Genomic DNA, 27,972 nt, shown 5'->3' on the forward strand with positions numbered 1-27,972 from the left:
ATTATTACATTTATGTTATTATAAATAAATAAATAAGTTACAGTGCAGCCATGTTGTAATTTTAATACAATTATTATAAAAATGATTTAAATTATTATTAATAATAAATATAAATTAAGTTGTTAAAAATACAATAATAATAATAATAATAATAATGATAAATAACACAAATAATAAAATATTTTTAATACGAACAATTAAATTAACACTAAAATAAATATAATGATTTTAATAATAATTAATTAATAATAATAATAAAAAAATAAAAAAATAAAAGCTACAGTGCAGCCAGGTTGTATTTTTAATAAAATTATTATTAAAATAATTTCAATAATTAACAATAATAAATATACCAATTTAAGTTTTAATAAATAAATAAATAAATAAAATAATAATAATAATGATAAACAACACAAATAATAAAGTATTTTTAATATGAACACATTAAATTAATAATAAAATAAATCTTTCAAAAGAAAACACACCTGAGTGAGACTGATGGTCATGTGACCTTTAGCGCCGCCACAGGGTTTCCCAGCTGAAACCGCAGGATCCTGATCGTAACATCACTGTATGCTAATCACCGTTTGACGCTCGATGAGAAATGACAAACCTGGAAAATAAAGTAGGTAAATGCACAAGAAAATGAAGCTAAGACATGAACTCAGTATAAATTTAACATAAAACAGTTGTTTCATGATCATACAAATCAACAAACATGTTCAAACATAATGTTTTGATGAAAATGTAGCATGAAAGCTCATTGGCTAATCACACGACACTTAAACAATCAAGTTCCTACAAATCTGCAGTCATTTTGTATATTTATACACACTTTTAGGTTATTTCACATTCATTTCAGTAGATTTCAGTCAAAAACTACAGGCTAGTGTTCGTTTGAGCGACTTGCCGCCATTAGCATTAGGTAAACAAATGGAAATCCAATGCCTGAATCAATCTTGTGTACTTTCATTACGCAAACTATAATAAAAAGGAATCAATATCAATCCATAGCTCAATCAAAGCCGACTGGAGCCATGACCTTTGACCTCCGGCGGGTGGCCTGATTTCCCATGAGCCTCTGGGAGACGGTTTGTCTGATTGTGTCGATCTTTGCTTTAAGTTTCAATGTTTCTTCAGACATAATCAGGTGCAAATTAACAGAACAGAACACTGTGTTTGCCAAACGTTGCATTTCGGTTGCAATTAGGTTAAATCACAACAATACATGTGTGTTTTTATATATAAAAACATGAGTGATTAGCACGCTGAATCTCCACGTCTGACGCCTGCAGTGGTTTAATCACACTCTGCATTAACAAATCTGTTAATTAGCCATCGTCAACTGCGTTTGGATGCATTTTGTAGGGCGCTGCCTTCATTGCCTTTATTTTTACTGGTGATAAAGAATTGTTTAAAATATTGTATTTTTATTATTCATATTTTATTTTCTTTATTAGAAAAAAATTACAATATTATTAAAATAATTGTATGTAATTTACCAAAAATAAAATAATTTTATTGAATTTATACTGAAATAACAATTTAAAATAATTTTACATAGTGAACATAAAATGTATGTTAAATAAATACTATTAATAATATTAATATATTTTTTCATTAACAACGTATAGATGTACATAAAATCTTTTTTGCATAATGATTAATTGTAAATAATAAAAACTATCAATATTGACATAGATTGTACATAAAATGAATGTAACATTTAAAATTATTATTTAAGAAAATATTATATTAACAAAATAATGTACACAAAATTTACGAATAATGTTAAATACTGTCATTAATAATATTAAACATTCTCATTGCATGATAAATTACATAAATTATATTAATTTAAAATTAAAATAAATATCAAAATGTTTTGTAATGTTAAACAATGAATGCTTTTATTAATAACTTACATTATTATATTAATAGTTACATTTTTAATCATTTATAATGTAATAACTTCTTATTACATAGTAATCATGCTAGAAACATACTAGCAACATGTTAACAACATGCCAATCATGCTAACTACATGCTAATCATGTTAACATGATAATCATGCTAGAATCATGCTAGCAACATGCTATTCATGCTAGAAACACGGTAGCAACATGTTTACATGCCCATCATGCTAACAGCAAGCTAGAAACATACTAATCATGCTAACAACATGCCACAGATGCTAGAAGCATGCTAGAATCATGTAAGAAACATGCTAGCAACATGGTATTCATGCTAGAAACATGTTAATATGCTAATCATATTAACAACATGCTAGAAACATGCTAACTACATGCTAATCATGTTAACAAGCTATTCGTGCTAGAAACATGCTAGCAACAAGTTAACATAATTATGCTTAAAAACATGTTAGCAACATGCTCTTCATGCTAGAAACATTAACATGTCAATCATGCTATCAACATGCTAGAAACACGCTAATCATTCTATCAACATCATATTTGTTTTAGAAACATGCTAGCAACATGCTAATCATGCTATCATCATGCTATTCGTGTTAGAAACATGCTAGCAACATGGTATTCATGCTAGAAGCATGTTAATATGCTAATCATATCAACAACATGCTAGAAACATGCTAACTACATGCTAATCATGTTAACAAGCTATTCGTGCTAGAAACATGCTAGCAACATGTTAGCAACATGCTATTCGTGTTAGAAACATGCTAGCAACATGTCAATCATGCTATCAACATGCTAGCAACATGGTAATCATGCTATCATCATGCTATTCGTGTTAGAAACATGGTAACTACATGCTAATCATGCTATCAACATGCTAGCAACATGCTAATCATGCTATCATCATGCTATTCGTGTTAGCAACATGCTAGCAACATGTCAATCATGCTATCAACATGCTAGCAACATGCTAATCATGCTATCAACATGCCATTTGTGTTATCAACATGCTAGCAACATGCTAATCATGCTATCAACATGCTATTTGTGTTAGAAACATGCTAGCAACATGTCAGCATGATAATCGTGCTAGGATCATGCTAACAACATGCTATTCATGCCAGAAACATGGTAGCAACATGTTAACATGCTAATAATGCTAACAACATGCTAGAAACATGCTAACTACATGCTAATCATGAAATGAAGCCCTTTATATTATGTACAAAATTGTTAATGTTTAAAGTAATGATAAAATAATAAATGTATTATTTAGATTATATTAAAATTAATATTTTATGATATTATCATATCATGTACATAAAATAAATAACTGAAATATAATTTAAAATAATAATAATAATAATAATTATTATTATTATTAATAATAATAATAGTAATACATAAATACATATATCCTGTCCTGTTCTGAAAAACATTACATTTAAAATCATTTAAAATATTTAATTGAAAATTATTTTTAGTTTTTAATTTATTTTTATATAATGCATATACAAATTCAACTGTTACGTAAACTATTATTTATTAATAACTTACATAATATACATGAAATTATTCAAATAGTCTTTTTATACATAAATAATACATTACAAAAGTTAATTTATTATAATTATATTTAAATTATGTATTATATTATCATATCATATACATTAAATAATCTAAATAGGATTTAAAAAACAACAACAACAACAACAATAATAATAATAATATAATAGTAATACAATTTCAGTTTTGAATACCATTAAATGGATTAAGATTTGTTGTGTCGTGAGAGAATCTAAAATGCATCTTTGTAATGTTCATTAAAATGTATTTTGATTTACTGGTATTGAACATGATTTGTGAGTCCAGTAATACACTAAGACTCTTAAATGCTGCTGCAACCTGTCTGTGTTTTGGCTCTCAGCAGTGGCGTTTTGGCCCGCTGCAACGTCTTTTCTGGGAAACACGGTGAGCGTGTGTAGCGTGGACAGACAGAGGAGTGTGATGGAGCTGATGAAGAGCCAAACTCAACGTCTCTCCCACGTCTGACAGATGCAGCGCTCGGTGAGTCAGACCGACCCGATCCAGACTGAACCACGTCAGACGGTCTGGCCATCAGTGCCGGGTCAGGAGAGCAGCTTTAACTCACTCTGACAGACACCGCTTCAAATCTCAGACGTGTGAAACGTCAACATACACTCATCGCATAAATGATACTACAAATACTCATTTGTTCAGGTTACACATGAAAAATCGCTCTTAAATTCAGCATTCTTGAGTAATTGCAAATCGACATCTAGTACAAAACATTTTCTTATCACAAACAATATATTTACATGTTTTGACTGAACATTTGGAAAGTGTAGCAATTCTAATTATTTTAATATTTTAAAATATTAACTAAATAATTACTCAATTACTAAAATATTTACTCAATGTAAAAATGTAAATTTTCTGTATTTTACTCAAACTGTCAAGTAAAAAAGGCATTCAAAAAAATGGAAAACACATCAAACAAAAATACTAAATCTACTATTAAAGTAGGAAAATGTGTGCAAATGTAATGGCAACAACTGCTAACAGCACTGCTACTGTTATTTTCAGTGCTTTATCAAGCTAAACCACAAATTATGTGCACTTTTAATGTATTTTTACTTCTTATATGATATATTTTAAATTACTGGACAGACCCAGACAGAATCCAAGAACACAGAAAACATGAACGTTAGCACCCAAATAATTAAATATAATAATATAATAAAATAATAAAAAATAATTATGATTCAATTTATTTACAAAATGAAATTAAAATTGTTTGAATATATTATATAAGTAATAATGAACAATAAAACAATTACAAAATAATTAAACAAAAATTAATTTTAATTAAATTATTAATTAATTAAATTATTTGAATATGTTATATTAATAATAATGAACCAAATATATTAAAATCTGAATATTTTTATCAAATAATATTAATAATTATTTTAAACTAATTGTAATATTAATACTAACACTACCACTACTACTACTACTACTACTAATAATAATGTTAATAATACAATTTTAAATAAATTATCTGCTTAAATTAACTATATGATTAAACTTAAATGAAATAAAAATTATTATTAATATTTTATTTTAATAATACTGAACAATAAAACAATTATAACATTTAACATTTATAACAAATAATGTATTATATTTATTTTTAAATGAAAAGCTAAATGAATTATTTATTTGATCTGTTTAGGAATATAAAAACGTATTTTAAACTATTTAATTTTAAGGTTAATACAAACACTACCACTAGTTTATTTTAAGCTAAATTATATAAATTATTTTTTTTTTTTTTAAAAAGTATCATTTTTATTTAATTAATTTAATTATTTTATTTTATTAATCAATTTCATTATTTTGATTATATGTACAAATATGATTTAAAAATTAAGTAATTAATTTATATAAACAGGTTATTATTTTTAACTTAAATTTTTTTATTAATAACATTTTTTATTAATTATATAAATTAAAATAATAATAATAGAAGCAGTTACATTAATAATAATAATCATACCAAAAATACTATTATGATTTTTAATATCAGTGTTGATAAAAATGTAAATGTTCTCTATTTTACTAAAATTGTCAAGTAAAAAAGCCATTTAAAAAGGACAAAAAAATATTAAAAATACTAAATGATAAATAAAACTTAAAAGTATTAATAAATACTACATTAATTACATAAAAAGGATCATATCTAAAATAATAATATTATAATAAAGCAAAACAAGGTGTAACTAAAAATCTAATTGACTCGATAATTTTTGATATTTTAATTATAATCACAAATAAAACTTTTACAAAATTTTAAATAAACATTAACTGAGATGTTGAAATTAATTTAGATGTTAAAAAGCAGACACAAAATGTAAACATTTTTAATAAATACTAAAAACAACACTAATTATATTGTTTATATATATTATAATATATATTGTAATCATAATAAATGTATTATTTATATTATTATTGTTTTATATTATTAGGTTTTTTTTTAAATAATCTCATTTTAATATAACAAAGCAAAACAAGGCATTTTAAGTTGTTTTGCAAAATTTAAAGTATCAAAACAAATCTAAAATTAAAATATAAAATAATATATGATAACTAGATAAAAACGTTTGTCAAGACAAACAAAATAGCTTGTTAAAGCCAGACCAGAACGTTTGAAAAGTTAAAAAGTTAAAAAAAAAGCATGCTAACATGTTTCTAACATGATTAGCAAGTTTTTAGCATGATGCTAGCATGATTATCAATTTGCTAGCATGTTTTTAGCCTGATTAAGATGATGTTAGCATGTTGCTAGCATGATTAACAAGTAGCTAGCATGTTTCTAGCATGATTAGCAATTTGCTAGCATGATTAACAAGTTGCTAGCATGTTTCTAGCATGATTCTAGTATGATTAGCATGTTGCTAACATGACTAGCAGGGGCTAGCGTGTTTCTAGCATGATTAGCAAGTTACCAGCATGTTTCAAGTAGGGATGTAACGATTACTGGTTTGACGATAAATCATGATAAAATTCCCCACGGTTAGTATTACCGTTTCATATTTAAATTATCATTATAACCGTATTTGATTATCGCGATTTGAACAACTGACGATAAATGAACACTGTACAGCATAAAGCACAGTTTTACTAACAGTCTCATTTGCGTAATGATCGAGCACCAATAGAAAAACACGAGTCTCTGTTCAGTTTAACCAGTAAGAAATGGATTGCAGCTTTTACGACTTAATTCTCATTTTCATCGTTCATTTGAACACGTTTTTGGTGTCATTTTAATGGCAAATGCAAAGAGCGCACTGTAATACGTGAGGGTGTCAGCACAAATCTTTCGGCTAGCAGTGGGCTTGCTCTCCCAAATATATATTGATCATGCTCTGCATTACCTCAGATATTACGTGCGCGCCCTCAAACTTTGTCCTGTGTACGCGCGAATAAGTGCTTATTGTAAACAGGTATTTATTAAATCATTTTATTTAGAGAAGCGCAACCCTCATAGGATGAATGTCTGTATTACTTGGTAACTGATGTAATTGCAGCCCATGCGTTTTACTTGTTGGGCACCCACCGGCACAAACGTAATTCAAGAATTACACAAATGAAACGAATATATGAATGAATTAATTATATGAATGTACCTCTGGAGGTTCTGACCGTCTTCAGAAAAGATTCGATGGCATTTTGTTTTCATCTTCTCCCCATGTAATATTTAAAGCAATGCTGCTTTATCCACGGAGTTCAAAGGAAAACAGCTGCCTGTAATTCAGCTTTTCCATAAGCGCCATAGTGTCTAACAGTGGATTTACAGAGACTTACATTCAGCTTGTGTGCAGTTTTTGTCTGGCCAAAAAAACAGACCGAATTTGCATGCCCTGCTGTAGCCTAAATTTTGACCAGTTGATGAAAAACAAGCTTACTTGGATTCTACACATTTGAACAATTCAGATAAGTTATCTAGATTTATGCACAGATAAAATACATATAATAATTTATTAATCAATTATCATTTTGACTAAACCCTTTTCTTTATTTAAAGGCTGAAATCTGAGGGATAGATTTTATAAAAACGTTTTCAAAGCTTTCTTTAATCATTTACATTAGATATGTAAACATGCTATTAGTTAAACGGTTGTCAGTCATGTTGTCATTTAAAATCCGGACATCATTGGTACTGTTATTGTTTTAGTTTATAAAACTTGGTGACGTGATTTATGTGTCAGTATGTTTGTAACATTTCAAGCACATTTTAACAATACCGTAATATTACCGATAACCGTGATACATTTTTACTATCATCGTGATAAGAAATTTTGATAGTTACATCCCTAGATTCAAGCATGATTAGTAGGTTGCTAGCATGTTTCTAGCATGATTAACAAGTTGTTAACATGTTTTTAGCATAATTAGCAAGTTTCTAGCATGTTGTTAGCATGTTGTTAGCATGATTAGCAAGTTACTAGCATGATTCTAGTTGCTAGGCTTGTCTAGATAGATAAATAGATTAGAAATATTAGAATGGAAGTTTGAATTGATTAGAAATAGTAGAAGGGAAGTCTTGATTTACTCTCAGAGGATTCTTGAGTTTACGTTTGAATTTTGACAGTTGGAGTTTGAATAGTCTTGGCTCATTTGAACATTCTGTCAATGTACCTTTATGGGATTTTTATGATTAAAATAGCTAAAATAATTAAAATAGCTAAAACTAAAAATAATAATGTTTCAGTATAATAAAGCAAAAACAAGTCAGGTTGCCCTATTTTTCCTACTTTGGTGTGTTTTAAAGCTGACTGCGTGTGTTTTCGTGCAGTCGTTGTTCCTGTGAGAAAAGCTGAGCTTTCAAACAGAGCAACTCTATTCTTTGAGTCGTTCAGAGGGCCGTATTTCCCACTAAGAGCTCCTGTGAAAGCATATATACATTTCAAACACATGGCTATAGGCTACACGCCAGAAGAGAGCGAATATAATGAGACTCGCGCTCGCCGCCATCAAAGCGCTGCTCCGCGGATCCCGCAGGTGAGGAAAGCCATCAGGAATTAAACATTCATGTTTCCGAGAAACTCTGACGCGCGCCAGCAGATTCCTGAAGCTCTGGTGACGACAATTTTCTAGCGACGTTCAAGCGTCATGTTTAAAAACGCCGTCGGACAGATTTGAGCGCTGTAAAAGTTGACGGGTTGTTCTGTTTTTTGAAGTTATGTCATCGTTCGGTCTCCGTTTTGAGTTTTCAAACTAGCGTTAGCGCCTAAACTGGCTAATATTCTGATTTATTTTGCCATTTTATATCTGTATGAGCCTTTGTTCTGCCACTGTGGCCATTTACAAAGCTGTTAACGTTAACCAAATGAAACTAAAGCGGAATAATAAACGGAATGTTTCCTGTCAGAAGCCGCCATTTTCCCGCGCATATATATACTACACTGCTAATATTATCAGTGTGATTTCTAGGGTTTGAAAACCTCCGGAAAACTTTAAAATGGTGTTTATTAGCTTAAACTAGGAAAACGTGCAAATCTAGCAGTGCTTTAATAAGCTAAAGCACAACATACATATGTTTTTAATATATTTTTACTTCTCGCATGATATATTTTAAATCAGTTAATTAAAATGACAGTATAATGAAAATTATAATCTAATAAAATGGTACTAATACTACTAATATTAACAAATTTTTTTTATTTTTATATATATTTTTATTTTAATAATTATCTGATTAAAATGAATTAAAACAGTATTTTATATTAATTATATGATACTACTACTACTAATACTACTACTAATAAATATTTATATTTTAATTTTGTTATTTTAATAATCTGATTTAAATTAAATCTATTTGAACATTTTATAATAATAATAACAATTATAATAAATCATTTAATTATTACAATTAAATTACAATATTACTAACACTAATAAAACTATGAATAAAAGACTATTTTATTATTTTTTTTAAATTTGAATTATTGTCTGTTTTAATTATATGATTAAAATAAACTATTTGAGTATTTAACAACAACAATAATAATAAATCATTTAATTATTATTAAATATTACTACTACTATAAATAATAATAATAATAATAATAATAATTTATAAATAAACTAAAAATTATAATAATAAAAATATTTTATTAATTTTGTTTTAATAATTATCTGATTCAAATTAAATTGATTTAAATATTTTACAACAACTCATTTATTTATTAAAAACTATGAGTATTTTATATAAATAGTATAATAAAACTAATACACCATTAAATTATTAAATGGTACTACTTGTTATTTTAATAATTATCTGATTACAATTAAATTAATTAGTATTTTAAGTATTTTATAATAATAATAATAAACAATAAAACAATTACATTTATAACAGTAAATAATTAATTCTTATTTTTAATAACGAAAAATAATATTATTTGTTTTATCAGTTAAAATGTGTAATATAAATATATAATAATTTTATTATCAATACTACCACTACTATTAATTTACTTTATAAATTATATTATATAAACAATTATTTTTAAATATAAAATTATTAATTATTGAATTAAAATTATTTAAAAAATAATAATAATATATGAATAATAACATTTAATAATACAATTGAAAATAAAAAAATAATAAAAAAATAAGCAATTCATTTATATAATTAAGTTACTATTTAATAACTTACATTTTTATCAATAACATTTTTACTAACTATATACTTGATTTAAAATGATAAAAGGTAAGTTACATTAATAATAAAAATTATAATTTTACTACTATGATGTTTAATAATAATGTGAAAAAAAAAAATATTCAATTATATAAATTGCATAAACCAATAAATACTGTGCATTTTACCATGTACTGTTAATAATAATAAAATAATTATATTTTATAAATCAATAATTTATAAATCAATTACTTTTTATCTAAAAATCACAGGCAACATGGTTAACATCACCCACCAAGCAAAACCCAACTGACTAAATGCGTTTATTAGCTTAAAACAGGAAAAAGTGAGCAAATCCATGCAACAAGTGCTAACAATCCCCGCTAGTGTCGCTTTCAATCCTTTCTCAAACTAAACAAGCGACTACATGTGTTTTTACCTTCTTTTACTTCTCGCATGATAAATTTAATAGTGCGAGCGCAGGCGAGAAGACGGGACAGTTTTAGCTCAGGTGCTGGAGAAGACAAACGTGTAAATATAAACAATAAGCAGCGTGACAGGAAGGCGGGTGGGCGTGACGGTCTGGAGAGAGTCCGCGAGTCCCCGAGAGCATTAGCGGCTAATACTAGCGCCGCGAGGAGCCCGAGAGTTTAAATTTAGCCCGTCTCCTGTGTGTTAGTGTGAAATGGAGCCACCGGGTGGGTGTTGATATTCACACCCGTCGCTTTCATTTCCATCTAACCGAGGCGTCGAGACGAGGCTACTTCTGTTCCGTTATTACCACACGAAACCTAGCGGCCTAGCGCTTTGATTCGCCTCGCTATTATTATGCCACGACACAGAGAGACTGAAGACGAAACACAAAGAGTTTCATTCCTGGCAGATCATTCCTGGCTAATTAGGAAATGGTTTGCTTGTTATGTGGTTTGGCGCGGGCTGACGGCGGACGCTAACGATAATGGCTAGCAGCGGTGAATACTAGTGTCATTTTGCTGAGCTGATGATACAGCATTTTCTACTTAGTTTGAGCAGGAAACAAAATGTTCCAACGGGAATCAACAATAATACAAAACAAATATATTTAACAATAATACAAAAACAATCATATATTTAAATATGAATTTATCTCTCAATTTACAAAAATATAATGTATTAATAATAATAATAAAATGAATAAAATATAACACATTTTTAATAATGATACTACTACTACTACTAATAATAATAATAATATCAATAAATTAAATAAGTCATTTGATTTTTTTGTTGTTGCAATAATAATAATACTAATAATTTAATTATACAAATTATTAAAATCATTATTTGATTTAATTAACAATAATATAATAATAAATTTAACAATGACATTTTAATATAAATTATTAAATCATTGATTAATTCTAAAAATAAAACAAGATAATAACTTGAATTATTATTGTTAAACACAATTAAGAAATCTAATTGTATAATTATAGTTATATATAATATAACAAAGAAATATAATGATTTAATAATAAATCAAATGAATAAATGACCAAACATTTTTAATAATAATAATTATAATAATAATAAGTGTCAATTAATACATTACATAAATCATTTAATTTTTTGTTGTTGCAATAATAATAATAATAATAATAATAATAATAGAATAAATTAAAATAATGACAATTACAATAATTGTATTTGTATTATGTTAACTTAATTTAATAAATTAAATAATTAAATCAGTGATTATTTGATTCTAAAACTGAAAATTATAAATCATTTATTGTTAATGACAATTACACAAAGAAATAAATATTTAATAATAACAATAAAATGATTAAATGATACCTTTCTTAATTTTTTTATTAAGTCAGTAAAGTCATTTTATTTCTGTTGTTGCAATAATAATAAAAATAATAAAAAATGAAAATAATTTTGTTAATTGTATTTCATTATATATTATTATTTGATTATTTAATTCTAAAAAGACTAAAATAATTAAAATAAATCATTTAAGAATGACAACAATACCATAATAATGCTAATTATTAAATTATTTAAATACAATTATTTGCTTATGTAATAAAATAGCTTTATTTGTTATTATTATTAATGATAAGTTAATAAAATAAATAAGTTACTAAATATTTAAAATAATTATTAATAAATTATTTTAATACTAATTTAATAATACATTTATTATTATTATTAATTATTAATTTTAATGAATATAAATAAACTAGCGTAACAAGCACAATAAACATACCATTTATAAATAATTATTTATATTATTTAATTTAATTTAATTTGAAGAAGAAGAAACTGAGTATTGAAGGTTTGGTGGTGCCTTAGTAACAAGCACACATCAAGAACGTCCAATGGGAATGAACAGGTGCAATGCGGTCATGTCTACATTTTTGCATAAAAAATGATTCAAACGTTTCATTCATATCCTTAAGTGAACTCAAATCAATAAACCAACATTCAGTTCTCGATTGCGCTCTGCGTTTTAAACACGCTACCCCACATTAGCAAACGTCAGGACAAACAAAGACATCATCTTCATCCCTAGACACAAACGCATCCCGCCTAAAGTCTTCCAGACAAAATCAATAGCGGAAGACAGCAGAAGGCATAAGCGCGGGCTCACGGCTCTCCTCCTTCCACACCTGAGTCATTAAAATCACCCCATGCTGCAATCAGCTAGCAAAGTCATCGCGGTACATCTGGCGGCCGCAGACGTTATCAGCGATGCAGCCGCCCTCCTCCCCACATCCGCTGTTAATTGCACATTTGGTAGGCCTCCAAAACGGCCGGAGATGTTTGATAAAGTGACCCTTTATGATGAAATATGGCGCAGCGGTTGTGGAACGCCCTCGCCGCACTGCAGACTATCAAAGCACGCTAGCGATTGAGCCCTTTGAAGTAATTAATTGCAAAGAGGCAGGGCTGAAAATTAACAAGGGCTCAGGGCAAAAATATGATGATAAAAAAGAGTGGGGCCAAAAACATGCTGCCGGAATGAATTTCTCTGCTGTTTTCTTTGTTGTTATTATTTTTTTTTTTTAGTTTACTTAAAACATTTAAATTAGATTCTATTCTGTGCCTAACTATACATGAATGTTGAAATCAAAGAGCAATTTTGTTCCTTTATACAAATGTAATTAATAATCCATCATCAGAAACTGTTTTACTAACAGACAGACAGAGAGAGAAAAAGGATGGACACATGTATGGATAGATAGGTAGATAGATTGACAGATGGACAGACAGAAGGCCGGACATAGGTAAGGATGAACGGAAAGGATGGACATAGGGATGAACAGAAAGATGGATAGACAGGCAAACAAAGAGACGGATGGACAGATAGATAGAAGGATGGATAGGTAGTTGGACGGACGGACGGACAGACAGACAGAAGGACTAACATAGGGAAGGATGGACAGAAAGGACGGACATAGAGACAGACAGAGAGATAGAAGGATGTATAGATAGACAGGCAAACAAAGAGAGACAGACGGACGGACGGACCGATAGATAGACAGACAGACAAATGGATGAACAGACAGATAGATAGAAGGACTGATGGGTAGATAGACGGAGGGAGGGACGGACAGAAGGACTGACATAGGGAAGGATGGACGGAAAGGACTGACATAGGGACGGAGAGAGAAGGAAGGATGGATAGATAGACAGACAAAGAGACGGACAGATAGACAAAGAGACAGATGGACGGACGGACGTAAAATAAACAGACAAGGGGATAGACAGAGACAGAAGGACAGACAGAAGAAAGGACATACAGACGGACAGACAGAAGGATGAACAGACATAGAAGGATGGATAGACAGACAGAGAGATGGACAGATAGACAGACAAAGAGAGACAGACAGACAGACAGAAGGATGGACAGAGATGGACAGATAGATAGAAGGCCAGACAGACAGAGAGATGGCTGGATGGACAGATAGACAGAAGGACGGACAGACAGACAGATAGGTAGATAGACAGAGACAGACGGATAGATAGATAGATACATGGATGGATGGATGGACAGACGGACGGACGGACAGACGGACGGACGGACAGAAGGACAGACATATACGGAGGGACAGACAGATAGAAGGACGGATAGATAGACAGACGGACGGACAGAGACAGACAGATAGACAGACAGAGGGACGGACAGATGGACAGATAGATAGATGGACAGACGAAGAGAAAGAGATGGACGGACAGACAGACAGAAGAACAGGCATACGGAGGGACAGACAGATAGAAGGACGGATAGATAGACGGACAGACATAGAGACAGACAGATGGACAAACAGAAGGATGGACAGACAGACGGACGGACGGACAGAGAGATGGATGTTTAGACTGACAGACAGGTACATACTTCGACATTTTTCAGACTGAAAAGCGCATAGAGACACACTGTTTTCAGACAGACGGATCCTCTTGTCAGACAGACAGGACAATCAAACCCTTCCTAGGTGTCAGTGTAGTGAGTACTAACAGCACGTGTTCCTGTGGCGTCTGTCTGAGTGTCTCTTTAACATATGTCAGCACTCAGCTCAGCGATGTTTTGTTAAAAACACCCTGATGCTTGAAATGTCGACGGCGGCCGCTGTGAGATGACAGCGATGGAAGAGACGCAGACAGGTGGTGTGGCATACCTGAGCACTGAACACCCAAACAGATGGTGCTGTTACTGCACTTTCCTCTCCACACTGAAAAGATAATCACAAACGTGAGGTCATACACACGTAAGATCAAGCCTCTGTGATAACACGCCAAATGACACACTCTAGAGAACAAGCTTGTTTATTTTTAATCAGATTGTAAAGATGTCCTATTTGTATGATAATGTATAAATAGTTTAAGAGAGAGTTACCATAAGGTTGTTCAGTGATGTATGTTTCTGTAAAAAGTTACCCATAATCCCGAAGACAGATCCACCAATCAGTCACTCAAGTAACTGGCCACTCCCATGATGCATTGCAACTGGAAGACAATACTTTTCAGACAGACAGACAGCAACAAACTTTATTTTTAAAGACAGACAGGTGGGGTTTTTTTGGACAGATGAATAGACACTTCACTGCACTTCTACAGACAGACAGAAAGGCAGATATTTTTTCAGACAGTCGGAGAAAAACAATCAGGCACTTCCTACAGACAGATTTTCATGTGGACAAACAAACACAGGCAGACACATTCTACTCAGACAAATGGATAGATAGACTGACCGACAGACAGACACCTTTTCAGATGGACATACTTTTTTCAGAGAGACCTTTTTTTTTTTTCAGACAGATACATTTTAGACAGTAAGACAGACATTTTTTTTTCTCAGATGCACAAAGAGACAGATGGACATAGACAGATGGAGAGACGAACATACTTTTTCAGACAAAATTATCTCAGACAGACACTTTTTTTCAGATGGACAAAGAGACCCATGGACAAACAGATACTTTTTGGACAGACAGACAGACAGACAAACAAATAGTTTTTTATGCAGATGGAGAGACAGAAAGACAAATTATTTTAGGCAGATAGTATTTGGACAGGCAGAGATACAGACAGATTTTTTTTTTTTTCCAGATGGACAGAGACAAATTAACAGAGAGATACTTTTTTATACAGACAGGCAGATAGACAGACGGACAGAAAGACAGATAGATGGACAGCTGGATAGATAGACTGACAGAGATACAGACTGACAGATGAACGGACGGACAGACAGACAGACATACATATAGATAGATGGACAAACAGATGGATAGACAGACAGATGGACAGATAGACAGACGGATGGACAGATGGATAGACAGATGGACAGAGAGACAGATAGATAGACAGCCGGAGAAGCAGATAGACAGACAGATGGACGCATAGATAGATGGGACAGACAGATAGACAGACAGATGAATATACTGATAGACAGACGGAGAGACAGACGGACGGATACAAGGATGCAAATAGACAAGACCGATGGAAAGGCAGACAGACGGACGGACAGACAAATAGACGGAGGGACAGATAGATGGACGGATGGATACAGATAGAAGGAAAGACGGATGGATAGATAAATTGACAGATGATAGACAGACAGGGAGGCAGACAGACAGATACAGATAGACAAGACTGAGGGAAAGGCAGACAGACAGATGGACGGACAGACGGATAGAAAGATGGAGACAGACAGACGGACAGATAGATAGATGGACAGACAGATACTTTTTGGACAGATGGAGATACAGACATCATTTTTTTCCAGATAGACAGAGAGATACTTTTTCAGACAGTCACTTTTTTTGTAGATGGACAGAAAGACACAAAAATAAAATCCATGAATAATGGATTACAAATAGAACATATTATAACAAATAGATCTGCTGACTTTAACACTTCTTGAAACCTGCATAAAAAAATGGATCTTTATATTTTATTTAACACATAATCAATATGTAATAACTCATTCTGAAACATTCTGTGCTCTTCGGTTGACGTCACCAATCCCCGCATCCATCCTGGTACATAATGCCCAGTTTTCACCACCCAATCAATTACTAACAGAACAAAAGTTAAATGTTTTTCTTGATTAAATACCCTGATTCATATGGAAATAATCCAGGACAGCGTTTCACGCTGACAGTGATTTTTAGACTGTCAGTTAGCAAAAACGTCTTGATGGAAAACATCGGTAATTAACTTGGAATTCTATCTTTGGCATGAAATGGGATCGGGCCCGAAAATGTGAGCGAGGACTTTAATCTTCTCGTCCTCTGATGGATGTGAGCTCGCAAGTGAATAAAGCCGCCAACAGACGGAGATCGGAGAAGCGCTTAGTCAGATATTGGGTCTTAGATGTTTCCAGAAGCTTGTTTGCGGCGATGAGCCGGGGAAATGTTTGCCAGCCTCAGCTTTTCTTCCAGCGGTGTAACAACTGAGGAGGAACAACAGCCGAGAACAAAAAACCACAGGAGACATTACTGAAGCGCAACAGAGCCGCCTTTGACGAGATGGGATTTCTTATTGCTTCGGTGGACTCTTGGAGACACCTCGGCAGACAAACAATAAACTGACAGTCGGTTTTGAAAGGATTTTTGGGATAGTTTAAGCTTACTGTTGCACACTACTGAGTTCATAAGAACAAATGTTGGTCAGTGCGCTGATACTTTACTGACTTCCTGATCTTCAGGTGGATACTAGTTTTATCCGAACGTTGTACTTAATATGTTTCTGACATTAAAATGGAATATAAATATCAAACATATTTAATATATATTTGAAATAATTAAATACAGATAGTATATTATATTTTATATTTAACATACAAAAAGTTATTAAAAAGTTTCATTTATATTCAATATTTGATTTTATTAAATATTTCAAATATTTATGAAATGTATAAAAAAATACAACACCTGTTAAATATTTAAATTATTATTATTATTTTTTAAATATTTATCTAATTTAATTTTGTAAGTGACTTTTTTCTATTTAAAAGAAGTTGTCTTTGGATTGTTTGAGTGCTCAAAAATGAATATGGAAAATATAACTTAATTTGATTCCTGCTAGCTACATTTCACATACATAAACAGAAACCTCGCTCTAAAGCGGTCTTTTCTATATTCTTTATTTGACCAACATTATTAAGACAAGTATATGGAAACTATACAAAGCTCTGATCATTCTAAAGCAGTCAAAACTGCATCTCTATATTTATCCTGTGTGTCCTTTTAAGGTATAAATTTATTATTATTTTTTTTTATTTAACCTGGCAACACATCCCTTGTGAAAATTAACCATGTTTCTACTTAGAACAAATAAATAAATAAATAAATAAATAAATAAAATGGTTACTATAGTTAAACCATGTTAACCAAAAATTAACCATTTTGCTAGTAAAACTGTTTATACAAAAAAAAGATTTGTATTTGTTCACACTTTCTTTACTTTATTTTCTTTTTTGTTTGTTTTTATAACTTATTTTATTAATGTTGTGATGTTTTGTACTCTTAAATAAAAAAAAAAAAAAAAAAAAGAAAGCTCACAAAAAAAAGATTTGCGATACACACTCCGAAGTCCCCATTTGAATCAAATGATTCGCGAACCCACAGCGGAATCCTGATCAGAATCAAATGATTCAAGCTCATCGCTTCAATCTGAATCAAAAGATTTGCGAACCCCCTCCAAAATCTAAATTAAATCATTCGCGATCCACGCTCCGAAATCCCATTTGAAAATGATTCGCGAACCATCATTTCAGATCAGGACTTCGGAGCGGGTTTGCGAATCTTTTCGCTAATTGAATCTTTCAGGATACGATTCGCAATCCACACTCCAAAACCCCATTTGAAAATTACTTCAGATCAGGACTTCGGAGCGGGTATCGCGAATCATTCAAATCACGAAATGATTTGCGAAGCCGCTCGAAAGTTCCGGTCTGAATCAAAAGATCCAAATACCCGCTCCGAAGTTTGGATCTAAATCAAACGGTTCGCGCTCCACGCTCCAAAGTCTCATCTGAATAATGATTCATGAATCAGAACGAATCGCGAATCATTCAATTCCAGAAATGATTCTCGAACACGCTCTGAAGTTCGGATCTAAATCAAATGATTCGCAATCCATTCACGATACGATTCGTGAACCCGCTCGAAAGTTCCGATCTGAATCAAAAGATTCACGATCCCGCTCAGAAGTCCTGATCTAAATCAAATGATTCACAATCCACGCTACGAAATCCAAAACTAAAAATGATTTGCGAACTATTATTTCAGATCAGGACTTAGTAGCGAGTATATATAGCGAATTAGACAAAACGCGAAATGATTCGTGAACCCGCTCGAAAGTTCTGATCTGAATCAAAAGATTCAAATACCTGCTCCGAAGTTTGAATCTAAATCAAATGGTTCGCGCTCCACGCTCCAAAGTCTCATCTGAATAATGATTCATGAATCAGAACGAATCGCGAATCATTCAATTCCAGAAATGATTCTCGAACACGCTCCAAAGTTTGGATCTAAATCAAATGATTCGCAATCCATTCACGATACGATTTGTGAACCCGCTCGAAAGTTCCGATCTGAATCAAAAGATTCACAATCCCGCTCAGAAGTCCTGATCTAAATCAAATGATTCGCAATCCACGCTACGAAATCCAAAACTGAAAATGATTTGCAAACTATTATTTCAGATCAGGACTTAGTAGCGAGTATCGCGAATCAGTCAAATCGCGAAATGATTCGCGAGCCCGCTCGAAAGTTCTGATCTGAATCAAATGATTCACAAACCCACTCCGAAGTCTGGATCTAAATGATTCGCGACCCGCACTCCGAAGTCATCTGAATGGTTCACAAACCTTAATTTCAGCGCGAATCATATGAAAACAATATGGAACCCGCTCCGAAATTCGGATCTAAATAAAATGATTCGCGATTTGAAGCCACGATCTCAGTCAAATGATTTGCGATAAGCGATTTGCAGTCACGATCTGAATCAAATGATTCGCGATACGCGATCCGATTGGAGCGCTTTGAAACAGTGAATCATTTTACGACGTGGTGCGACGAACTGTAGCTCATAAAAATACATGTTAAATGAAAACACTGCACATTATGATCGAGTTTGTAGCTTAATTCACTATGTTTGAAATAGTTTGACCAACGTAATACAGTCTAATAGGAAATCAGTTGAATCTTACGCTGTTGAAGTGAACGTTCAATCAGCATATTGTAATAAATATTTGATAAATGATTGTATATGATTGTATTAGTCTGTATAGAGAGATAGTCAATGTAAAAAGAGCAAATGAGAGAAGCAGATGGGTTAATATATATCAATTAGCATCAACATTGTAATGCATTGCATTAATGCTTATTACAGTTTTTTCTTTATACGTAATTTTTTTGTAACTTTAAACATTTTTATGATAGTTTACAGAGTTTGGCCTCAATAATGTGATATATTTCTGTCAAATAAAAGTGTGAAATCTTACTAGGCTAATTTCAATATTTTTTTGATGGATTGCATTGTGAAAAACTTGGTTTTGGATGAATTTAATGAGAAATGCTAGAGTTCATGCGAGACTCATTTTCCCAGGAGAAACATCTGAGCGCTTGCACATAATCTTACCACTGTCTCAAATCTTATTTGCTTTTCTTTCGGATGTTTTGACAGGTTGCAACCATGCTGTTTCCGGTTTTCCCTGCTCATTCTGCTCAGCGGCATCATGTCAAATCCATAAATAAAGCGCGTGGCCATAAAGCAGCAGGAAGCGCTGTTACCCTCCACAAGACACGTCTGGCCACTCCATCCATTCATTATAGATGCGGCACGGCTGGTACCGAGGCTCCGCGGGGCTCCGGCCGTCAAATATATTCACCTGCTGGAAAAGAAAGTAGAAGAAAATTACATGCAGAGACTAAAAACATACAGGTGAATCATAAAAACAAATTAATTTCTATAGTGTTGTTTACAGCATGCATTGTTTCAAATCAGATTTCTTTACAGAAAATCACGATGCTAATGTTTCTAATATCTTTTCCATGCCTGAAAGTCACGTTCAGCAGATTAGAGATGTTTGATAATATTGTTTACATTTTGAGACAATATATATATAGCACTTTAACTGCTGTATAATTATGTATTTAAGTACAGACATCTTAATGGTCGTAAAAATATGTTTTATAAACCACTAATCAGATTCCTCACCCTATTACTCCTGAAGTCACCCGGTCGCGTCGGTGGGCGAGTGACTGAGTATTTTGGTCAGCGTTTGGCTGAGAATCCACGGATCTACAGCTGACGGAGTGACTAATGCCGCTCGTCGTCTTCATCGTCCTCCTCCTCCTCCTCTGCCAGCAAGAACACACATATTTATAGAGCAGGAGCACCTGTTTTCGTCATGTGGTGTGATATCTGTGAGTAAAAACTAGCACTGAACGGCAATCTGTGAGGGGATATTGGAGGAAATTTGCCTTTTTCTGGGACAGGACACTGGAAGAAGTGGACAGAAGAAGCAGGAGACGAAACAAATACAAAATAGAGACGTTTCAATAAGCATCAACAGCAAAAATGGGCAAAAAAGTTTGGTTCATGTCAGTGAATCGGTTCAAATGATCCAATTCAGTGAACTGTTGAATCAAGAAAGTGAATCAGTGAATTCGGTTTACTTAATTGATTCAGTTAATCAATTCTGGTTTAAATATTTTTTTATTATTAAATATTTTTATAATTTTTAAAATTGTTAATTATTGGATTAAAAATGTAAAATACTATTTTTATAAATAAAAATATATAAATTATATTTTTATGTAATGTTTTTATAATTATATAATCATGTAAAAAAATATATAACTAACTAACAACAACAACATGATGAACAATGTTTTAATGAATATAGTTATAATATTATGATAATATTTTTACATAGAATTTCTTAAATATGAAGTACTAAAATATTTGTAGAAAAATTCTTACAGTAAACTTCAAATAAATCAAATATGATTTATATTATTTTTATTTATAAACATTTTAGCCAGTATATATATATATATATATATATATATATATATATATACACACACACACACACACACACACATATATATATATATATATATATATATATATATATATATATATATATATATATATACACACACATATATATATATATACACACATATATATATATATACACACACACATATATATACACACACACATACACACACAGGCTAAAATGTTTATAAATAAAAATAATATAAATCATATTTTTATAAATAAATATAAATTCTATCAAATATTTGTGTAAATATAAAATGTTCAAATATTAAAACAATGTTTAAAAATAAATAATATAAATATTTTATTAATAGAAATACATAAACAGTACTCTATATATAAGTAGTAGTTTTAATAAATCAAATATTTTTTTTTTAGAAATATGAAGGTTAGAAGTATTATAAAACAATTTAGTTTAAAATAAAAATGTAACAATATTTTCATGAATAAAATATCTAAATAATATTTTTATAAATAAAGTTTAAAAATATTATTTTTAGAAATTAAAAACAAATATTTTTTTATAAATTTAAAGTTTAAAAATATTTTGCGATTTAAAATAAATAAAATAAAAAGTATAGTTTCAATAAATCAAATTATATTTTTCATAAATATTAAGGGCTAATAATATTTTTTATACATAAAAAGTTTAAAAATATAAATATTTTAATAATAAAAATACAGAAATGGTACTTCTATAAATATAAAGCTTAAAAATAATATTTGTACAATTTTAAAATAAATATGAAAAGCATAGTTTAAATCACAAATAATATATTTTTCAGGAACATAAAGTTTAAAAGTATTTTTATAAATAAAATATATATAAATACTATTTTTAATATTTGCGTCATTTAAAAACAATTATGTTTAAAATAAATAAAGTTTAAAAATGTTTTGCTGAATACAATATATAAATAATACTTTTATAAATATAAAGTTTTAAAATAATACTTCTATAAATTAAAAAACATTTTTATAAATATAATGTTTAAAAAAAATATATATATATATATATATATATAAATTATTTATACATTTGTATACATATAAAGTTTAAAATAACCTTTTATTGTTGTACAACAACAACAAAAAAAAGATCAATAATATTTAATTTTTATTATAAATATAATAAATATATAAAATATAAAAAATAAATATTTTATTTAATAATAATATTTTTACCTAGATTTCTGTGGTTTACTACTCGCATTAAACCTTGTAAATCTTCTTGGTTTGGCCAAAATGATGGTTCTTTGAATGCAACAAAAAGTAATTAAACTTGAGATGCATATCAAACATTGTATTAAGTCTGAAAAATATTAATATGAATATTTTTCAGCCCTATCCCCCATCCCAGTAATGTTCTTTCAAGTCGCACAAAACAGATAAATAAGCGCAGGCTAACAGCGTGTACAGGCGCGTGAGCTCGACGCTAGCGATATGCGGATGAAACAGTGAAGCGCTAATTGCTATGGAGGACTGATCAGGCTGTAATGAGGATAATCCAGAAAATATTTCGTTCCACACGTTAAGCCCGTAACGGCCCTCATGTGGAGTCTGTAGGATGTGATTTCTGTAATGCGTATTGGCCGGGGATTTACGGCTGTAGATTAGCTCAAACTCGCAGCGGTGGTATGAGAGTCAGAATGCCTTCTCAAACACCCTCAGTGCACGTTAAGATACTGCACGCATGCAACGGCAGAAAACAAAGCACATATTGCTTTGCACATGCAACACATGAGGCCTAAACCGCAGGAGACACGTGACAGCGATAGCATGGTTGCTATAGAAGCAGCATATGGTTTTGAGATATTTCTGTGCAATGCATATCAAGCATAAACATCTGAAAAGCATTTATATATCATTATGCATCTTGAGGAGTGATTGATATGACTAAGTGCTATAACTAGCCATTTTCACCTTGAAACCACCCTCACTAATGTACAGCAATGCAGTAAAAGCAATCAAAGCGCTTTAGCAAGTGCACAGTAACATGCTAAAACATGACAAACTCATTGCAAGAAATAAAAGTCAGAATTGTGAAAACTCGCAATTCTGAGTTTTTTTCTCAGAAGTGTGAGATGTAAACTCACAAATTTCAGAACTTAAGTAGTTAATGTGTGGCATAAACTCACAATTAAAAGTTATAGTCAAAATTGCGAGATGTAAAATCACATTTCTGACTTTTTGTTTTCAGAATTGTGAGATATAAACTCACAATTGCAAGATATAGTCGAAATTACAATATAAACTCACAATTTTGACTTTTTTTTTCTCAGAACTGAGAGACATAAACTCGCAATTGCAAGATATGAAGTCAAAATTTGCGAGTTATAAACTTACAATTATTTTTTCTCAGAACTGCGTGACAAACTCATTGCAAGAAATACAAGTCAGAATTGTGAAAACTCACTATTCTGAGTTTTTTTCTCAAAAATGCAAGTTTGTATCTCTCAATTCTAACTTTTTTTTCTCAGAACTGTGAGATATAAACTCACAAATTTCAGAAATGTAGTTAATGTGTGGTATAAACTCGCAGTTGCAAGAAATAAGGTCAAAACTGTGCTATAAACTCACAATTCTGACTTTTTTCCTCAGAACTGTGAGATATAAACTCACAAATTTCAGAAATGTAGTAGTTAATGTGTGGTATAAACTCGCAATTGCAAATTATAAAGTCAAAATTGCGAAATAAACTCAATTCTAACTTTTTTCCTCAGATTTGTTTGATAAAAACTTGCAATAATAAGTTATAGTCAAAATTCCTATATAAATTCACAATTCAGATTTTTTTTTCCTCACAATTGTGAGATATAAACTTGTAATTATAAGTTATAAAAGAGTTGCGAGATAAACTCACAATTTTGAGAAATGAAGTAGGGATTGCATAATATAAATTCACAATTGCAAGTTATATATAAACTCACAGTTCTGAATTCATTATTTTTTCCTTAGAATTGCATGATACAAACTCATTGCAAGAAATAGATGCAAATGCGAGTTTGTATTTCTCAATTCTAACTTTTTTCACAGTTGTGAGACAAAGTCAGAATTGTGAGTTCAGAGCACAGTTTTGACTTTACAACTTGCAATTGTGAGTTTATATCATGAAATCTTGAGGGGAAACGTCAGAATTGTGAGTTTATATGGCAATTTTGGCTTTATAACTTGAAATTGAGAGTTTATATCACAATTTTGACTTCATAACTTGCATAACTTCATAAATGCAATTTCTTCATTTCTCAAAAAATTAAAAGTGTATCCCATGAAACTTTTATAAAATATAAAAATGCATTCACAACCATTCAGCATTGCATTAAAAATGAGTTCAAACACCTAAACAACATAAGGCGCCAAAACCATTCAGATCACCTTCATTATCACACAGTAACATGCTAGAAACTTCCAAAAATACTTCAACCATGCATCGACATTCTAAAAACAATGTATTGCAACACACTAAAAAAAAAACTCTAAACACTCTCGCAACCATGCAGCAATGCACTACAAAAAAAATAAAACTCAACGGTCTAGTAATCTGCTGAAAAACCACTATAAAACACCATAACAACCTAATAGCACCGTGCAAAAAAATCATGCAGAATGCATTTGCAACCACACAGCAATGCACTAAAAATAAGCGCTTGTCATCCAAGATGCTCATGTCTTTCTGTCTTCACTCGTAAAGAAATTATGGTTTTTGAGGAAAACATTTCAGGATTTTTCTTCATAATGGACTTCATTGGTGCCCTGATTTTGAACTTTCAAAATGTAGTTTAAATGCAGCTTCAAAGGCTCTAAACGATCCCAGCCGAGGAAGAAGGGTCTTATCTAGTGAAACGATTTGTCATTTTTTTCGGAAAATAAAAATGTGTATACTTTTTAAGCACAAAAGCTCGTGTAGCACAGGTTCTGGGATGCACGTTCACGTACTATTGAATCACGTCGAAGGTCACGCCAGAACTACAGACCCAGTGATTACAAAGTGAACGCGCAAAGACTAAGAAAGTGCAAGTAAGTCAAACGCTGTTTACAAACAAAAAGCTACAACGATGTTGGACGATTCTGAAGTTGTAGGAGAAAATAAGATGGAGTTTTTCAACACACTCTACCTTTTTTAGTTGGAGTACACAGACGATGAACTTACACGTGATTCATAGTAGTAATGGGAAGTTCGAATCATTTTACCGAATCGGACCTTTGAGTCTCGTTTAGCAAAATGAACGAATCTCTTTTCGAGTCATTTCGTTCATTTTAGCAAAATATAATTAATGTTACCTGTTACTTCCCTAACACATCTACTGCTTACACAAACGTTGATCACACTACAAACAAGACAAAACTGTAATGCTATAAGAAACAGAAAAGATTCATTCATTGTTTACCTGGGTCTTTAGTCTATGATTAGCTCACCTCACCTCTTATCTGACAAGTTTTCAGGTTTGAGGTTTGATCTTTAATGTGACTCGGGAAGAACGAGTTGTCTCGGGGAGTGATTCGTTCAGTCGCGCATGTGCAACATCCTATTAGGTTCTGTACTGGAATTAGTTCACCCGTTTTGAGTCTTCGGGTTTTTCGAGTCGTTCGTTCATCTTATGGGGCTGTCACGTGAAGAACGAACGACTCGAAAAACCCGAAGACTCAAAACGGGTGAACTAATTCCAGTACAGAACCTAATAGGATGTTGCACATGCGCGACTGAACGAATCACTCCCCAAGACGACTCGTTCTTCCCGAGTCACATTAAAGATTCGTTCAAATTGAACGAACCGTTCAAGAACAACCCATCACTAATTTGTAGTGTCGTGAACACGCATCCCAGAGCCTGTGCTACACAAGCTTTTGTGCTTAAAAACTAAACTTTAAACTGCTTTTTAAAAGTTAAAAATCGGGGCACCAAAGAAGTCCATTACATGAAGAAAAATCCTGAAATGTTTTCCTCAAAAACCATAATTTCTTTATGACTGAAGACAAAGACATGAACATCTTGTATGACAAGGGGGTGAGTAAATTATTTGTGAATTGTGTTCTGGAAGTGGACTTCTCCTTTAAAATGCCGAAAACACTGCAAGCATGCATCAACTCTACAGAAATCACCCTTAATGTATTAACAGTCATGAAGCAATGCGCTAAAGATCAGTCCAAACACCTTAATTTAATATCAATGCATGCATTTGAACACCCTCATTATTGCACGGTAACATGCTAAAAGCATCCAGACATGCTGCAAGCATGCATCAGCTCTCTAAAAATCAGAACACCTCAAATGTATTGCAATGCACTAAAAATTGCAACTATGCAGCAAGGTGCTACAAACAATACAAATGACTCAGCAGTACAGAAATGTGCTACAAGCCATTCTAATAACAACCATGCAATGACAACCTAATAACAATGTGAAAAAAAAATATGTAGAATGCATTTACATCATGCATCAATGCACAAAAAATTCAAACACCTTTAAAGCAAAACAATGCACTAAAATCATTCAATTAGCATTTTAGCAAAAATAACACTGAAAAGCACTGCAACCAATGCATCAGCTTGCTAAAAACTTCCAAATGCACTTCAAAAGTATGTAGATGCTGAACATACTAAAATACTTACTAAAAACATACTAAAAACACCCAAAACATCTTTAAATCATGCAATGCACTAAAAGCCAATCCAAACACCACTAATGCATTAAAATGGTTTTTAGGAGTGAAATAAAATAGAACAATAAAAATTCACTTTACTAATAAGTTTAACAGCCAAATGAAAAAAAAAAAAATGGTGTTTCATCTAAAGTTTAATTCAGTTTGATGGCTAATGTAGTCGACTTAAGCACTTCATGTACTTTTTCTTCCTAAAAATGTGTTTGAATTGTGAGTGTATCCTAAAACTTCTCCAAATCTCTTTATATTTCAAGAGTTGAGCCAAACTTCATCTGAGATCTGCTTTAATTGTTGCTCCGACTGAATAACCTAACGAATCGCACCGGGCCGCAGATATGCGAGTCGGATTAGAGCTGTGAAAATAAAAACCTGAATCAATTATTGCTACAGCGCTGTCATTATTCTCTAGTCAAAACAAATCAGAAAGGCTCCTGTGATAAATAATGATGATTTTTCTTTGAAAGCAACATTGTGAAATGACAAGCCCAAACAAAAAAAGATCCCGACGTGGAGATGAAAGTCGGCGAAGAGTCTCATCGGCGCGCCGGAGCCGCTTTGATCA

The 27,972-nt window shown here is 31.4% G+C and overlaps 1 long non-coding RNA gene across 1 annotated transcript; it reads right to left on the reverse strand.

Annotated features, from left to right (window-relative positions):
• Positions 1 to 491: 491 nt before the first annotated feature.
• LOC127154096 (uncharacterized) lies at positions 492 to 17,382 on the reverse strand. Its single transcript, XR_007825439.1, has 3 exons — positions 15,106 to 17,382; positions 14,847 to 14,900; positions 492 to 613 (listed from the first exon to the last, which is right to left on the reverse strand). It is a non-coding gene; the product is annotated as an uncharacterized LOC127154096 (long non-coding RNA).
• Positions 17,383 to 27,972: the final 10,590 nt, after the last annotated feature.

Source organism: Labeo rohita, chromosome 22 (genome assembly GCF_022985175.1).
Source record: "Labeo rohita strain BAU-BD-2019 chromosome 22, IGBB_LRoh.1.0, whole genome shotgun sequence".
Lineage (NCBI taxonomy): Eukaryota > Metazoa > Chordata > Actinopteri > Cypriniformes > Cyprinidae > Labeo > Labeo rohita.